Source organism: Phoenix dactylifera, chromosome 12 (assembly GCF_051530095.1).
Source record: "Phoenix dactylifera cultivar Ajwa chromosome 12, Ajwa_hap1_PhDact_Kaust_v1.1, whole genome shotgun sequence".
Lineage (NCBI taxonomy): Eukaryota > Viridiplantae > Streptophyta > Magnoliopsida > Arecales > Arecaceae > Phoenix > Phoenix dactylifera.
Genome location: NC_143201.1, coordinates 5,555,404 through 5,560,776, shown reverse-complemented (window position 1 = coordinate 5,560,776; position 5,373 = coordinate 5,555,404).

Genomic DNA, 5,373 nt, shown 5'->3' with positions numbered 1-5,373 from the left:
AGGAGCGAAGATTTAAAAAAGGACATAAAAGGAGATATGTGGGCCCATGGAATAGCATCTTTCTTCGGAAGTGGGTACGGGAAGCACTGACTGCACGTGGGTTGGGATGCTGTAGATTGGGTCGGTGATCAGTTTGGTTTGGGCTTAGTGGTTATGTTTGGCTGTCACGATGATGGGGGTCAAGAAATTAGTTGTGGCTGAAGCTCAAGTCTGACGGTCCACTAGTATGGGGCATACCGGCCCATGGGGTCCACATTTGTGGAAGCTTGTTGGCTTCGATTCCTATATAGGTAAACTTTTCTTTTAACTTGAATAATTTAATAGACAATATACTCTTGGTTTTGGTTGGCTCAACTTTACCCTGTTTGTACCATGAACAAAATTTATAATCCCGTGTCCTATGAGAAACCTTTTGAGTTCAATAGCATGTTGGGCTTTGTGGAATTTTGTATGATTTAACGTTTTTAATTTTTTATTAGCGCCAAAGCCGTGATATAAGAAAGAACAAAAGGCGGATTTGTCGTTGATAAAGGCCACTCATCAGAATTCGTTATGAATTGAAGTGTAGGGGGAGACTAAGACTGAAATTATTTTTAGTTGTGCTTGGGTATATGACCTGACCCTGACCCAAAGCCTGAGCCCAAAACCCGGTCTAATCCAAGCACAAATGTGTCATTAGAGTCTTGCCGCGAGTCTTTTAGGCCGGGCATGAGCATATTTGCCGATCAAGCCAAGAATTTTTGGTCAATCAGACTGGGTCCAAACGAGCTTCCTCAAGTTGGATCCGAATCGGCTTTAGGCTGATCCCGGCTTGAGCTCAGGCCGGTCTCAAGCTTGGATTTACAAAGAAATCTCGGGTGTAAGTTTGGTCCAAAATAGATTATTGGCTTTTCCTTTCATCAACAATAGAAGCAAGTGTCGCAGAAATACGATAACAATATGCGCCAATCTATTTGTAAAATCGAAATAGGCAGGACCGGAAAGAAAGAAAAAATTTAATTGAAAAGGTGAAATGTTACATTTTGCAATGGCATCCTGAGAAATTGTTAATGATGAGACCACATAAAATAAACCATGGAGTGCTTGTGCAAGCATTTTAATTTTTAGCAGCCTGACTCCACAAAAGGTGTCTCGTTGCCGCTGTAGAAGCTGTACAACAATGTACTCGTTTGGGTCACCAAGTACTTCGGGGCAGAGGGACTTGTCGAAGGAGATGTAGCACGGAAGGTAGCTTAGGCTCTGTCTCAAGAGCTGGAACATCAATGCCCGGCTCCAAATGTCCAAAAGCATGCAAACAAGGAAATTATTGGTGCTTTTGCTGTTTATTCTGGCGTTGGCTGTCTGTTTTACCACTGATCTTATTCCTGCTTTTTTTTTCTAAATAAAACACTGATCTCATTCTGTTAATGCATCAAGATAGTATATGTAAATTTGTTCATCTAGCTTTGAGCATCAGATTGTTACAGCTAACAAAGTCCTGAAGGAAAAGATGGGAGACTCATACCTTCTGGTTCTGATTGGCTCTGAGTACTGCAACTCTAAGGACTGCAGCTCTAAGTTCGTTCTTTCTAGGAAAATAACTATCATAGAAGGCCCAGATAGCACACAGTGGAAGGATCTGGTCTCAAAAATTTATTAGAACTTTGATGTGTAGGCCCAAACCATGATCCATGTGGTGGGTGAAATGCTACTTAGTAGCTCCCTCGATCTCTGATCTACTAAAAGAAAACAATATCAGATCAGGAAGGAACAAACAGCAGAAATTTATACACCTCACAATCACAGAAATTTGATCCTTCAGGGACTGTTTCACATGTCCCAAAGTTTGAACCTCCAAAGTTTGAGCCGCCAGAGTTTCTACTCAGTAAAAAAAACGTACTACGAGAGCAACGTCCACTATTTCCACCGTCCGAATGCCTCAACAAAGAGAGAACATAGCAAAAAGCAAGAAAAGAACTTTTTTTGTGTGTGTGTAGTGTGTACTTCAGACTAGGGAGGAGGGGGGGCCTTATATAGGCCCCCAAAAATAACTAATGGCTGGTTTTAATCCGGCCATCAATGGTTGTTATTTGGGCCATTTTGCCTTTGGGCAAAATGGCATGTAAGGCTTGGCTTAAAGCCAGGCATTACTGCCAGGTTACGGGAGGAGCGCCCACTGAGGGCGCCCTCCCTTTATTATATATAGGATTTGGAATCTGCAACCCTTAAGGAAGTCGATCTGACTTGAAGATGCAAGCACCAGTGGCTGTAATTTCTCAGGCAAAATTTGGAAGCTCAGTTTTTATTTTCTATGTTATGTTCCATTAGCTTTTAGTCCATCTTTAACAACTGGATGTGTGAGGATCCATACGGATGTGTGTTTAGTTCCACATCGATTATTTATTGAGAAGATCTTGGGTACTTATACAGAACTAAGGAGCCCAAAAATATACCTTAGGCTAGCCTTTTTGAGTGAGCTCCTGAGTTGTTACAAGTGGTATCAGAGCGAACTCGGCCCATAACCTATGCAGATTATGGGACACTATTTTATATAAACTGACCATGAGCCGATTGTAGTACTTGTGATTGAATTTAAATGGATTTGAACCCTTAGCATGACGAGAACGTCAGGGTTTGAATGGAGGAGTCTATGAGGATCTGTGCGGGCGTATGTTTAGTCTCACATCGGCTAACTTATACAAGACTGAGGAAAAAAAACATACCTTTTGGCTAGCCTTTTTGGGTAAGATTCTAGGCTGTTACAGGATAATTTTCAAATGATCCAAATTTCTTTTCCCTTAGCCAAAAAGTTGAAATATAAGCCTACAAACTAACTTATCCAAGCTTCTAACTACAATGTTATGCATTAGAAACAAATAATTGATACTCTTTTTCTAGTTTTATCACAGTTTATTCCCTTCTCTTTTTTTAAGGGAATATAATCTACTCTTTTATATTAATTTTATTTTTATGTAATGTATCATAAATCTATTTTTTCAGATTGATAAAAGTGAAACCTTAACTTTGCACAAACACGCATGTAATTGATTAATAAGTTTTCCTTTCCTTTTACTTGCAGAATATTAGCAATGTTAACGATGATATTCCAGCATCAATGCAGTTTAAGCTTAAGAGAATTCAAACTTGACAATAAATCTGGAATATGAAAAAGGACCACCAGCCACTACTCTCTCTCTCTCTCTCTTTCTCTCTCTGTGTGTGCGCGCGTGTGTATTTTGTGGAGAACGCATAAATCTCCCCTCTGACGCTTTTTTGCCTCAAAGTTGAAATTATTCATTACCCACTTAGTAAGGTAAGGTTCGAGGAATTTTAGTTGATCCAAGCTTTGTTGAATTAAGAATTAGCTTTTACAAGGAACCTCCAGTCCTTCAATGAAACGATCTTAACTTTCTAAAGTATGCAATGCAAACAGACGCATTCTGTTTTGACTCTTATAATTCTCTACCATCAAATGTTTTTCCATTGCAATGGCAACCTTCGCAACTAAGATTTAATGCATAAAGTGATGAGGTTAAAATGACTTTTGATAATTGAAATAAAGCAAAACTGAATTCATAAATGCATGCATCTAGTGGTTTCATACAAAATTACAGAGCAATTTGATCAAACAGTGGCATCTGCAGATGGCCAGATTATTAAGATTATCATTCTCTCTGAAATTTAAGACAAATTTAATACTACTGAACTGATCACACTTTCATGTGTTGCATGTTTAATAGATTGAAGAAGTTCTACAAAACTATTTGTTATAATAAATAGCTCATTCATTTTTTTTTTTAATCATCCAGTTGCATTTGCCCATCCCATTATCAAGGATTCTTTTCTTTTCTTTCTTCTTCTTCTTCTTGCCTTTTTTTTTTGTGAGAAAGAGGAGCTAAAGCTCCACCAGCCTTCACTAAGAACACATCATTACATAAGTCCTCTACAGAAATATCAGAGGGAGTAAAAAGAAAAGAAACTACAATTAAATAAGCTGTTCAGGAGCTAGCAGTGAGAGAAATCACAAACTGAAGGAGGGAGAAAGCATCATATTGTATCGTAGTTAGAGTTTAACTACCATCATCCAAGTGGCAAGAGGTGATACCATCATCCATGCAAACACTTGGTGGTATAGACAAAGTTCTTAAGCTATGATATTTTAATACAACCAATCCAAAGGGAGCTTGATGTAAAGTTGTGATGCTAATGGACCCCTACTGTAGCATTTATTCTTATGATTCTGGAAGCACAAGGGCAATAATAATAGATGCTCAATCTCCTCTAAATAGTTTTTGCACAAAGGATAGTTGAATAGGGCACACCATCCTTTCTTGTTAAAAACTGTTTAGTTCTTTTTTTTGTTGCCAACTACTTGAAAATTTTGATCCTCTCGGGCTGATGTCATCTGTGAGGCTGGAGCGATTGCACAAAATAATCTCCTCCATGATTCAAAAATCGGTAGTACGACTTCACTAAAAAGATTTTGCCATTCAATCGCATTCATTAGTAAATTTTAAAGTCCTTTTACTATGGCATCAAACCTATTTAGCCTGATTATCTGCATCATCACTAATTGACTTGATCAATCTGGAACAAGTGCATTCTTGATCTTTAAATTTTGGAACTTTACAGAACGACCATGGTGCAACTCTATTGTAAATAGATTTCTTCATGTATATAGTGGTAAAGTAAATTTCTAATATACAAGATCCAACACAATGCATCTCATGATCCATGCAGATTTCATACAAAGGGACCACAATATTTGAGGGGGAGCACAACATCATTCTCAATAAGTAAACAAACACCTAAGAAAATAATATACACTTAATTAAACAACATCTGCTTGAAGAACCTAGCATTGACTCAGCTTCTTACATCTGTCAATTAAAGTGACATTCTACTTGCAATTAGTGAGGAATCGGAATCTAGCACGAATACATATTAAACACATTATGCTAAAAACATGCAACCTAGTTTTTTAAAAGCACCACAACACGGGGACAATAATATATAGGACATGAAATGCAACATAAAAATCTAAGGCATGACATGCAGCATAGGGACAACAATGTATGCTTGCTAGAGACAGCATTGCAATAGTCCTTGAAGCCCAGAATTAGGTAGATAATGTGTGTTTATGTTGAAGAATCTTATTGTTTCACAAATAAATTTTCACTTGGATATCTCCTAAGAAGTTCTTTTCTTATCAATCGGATCTTAATTCACCACTACTAGAAGCTTATTATTTTGCCTAGAACAATGACCTTAAACAACAGTAATAATGTATTTTGAAATAAAAAAAATAGAAAAATAGATTTTCTTCAGAAGAGTTGAATTTAACCTTCTGCTGAGCTTGGGATGCCAAAAGAACAAGACAGGACAATCTATGTG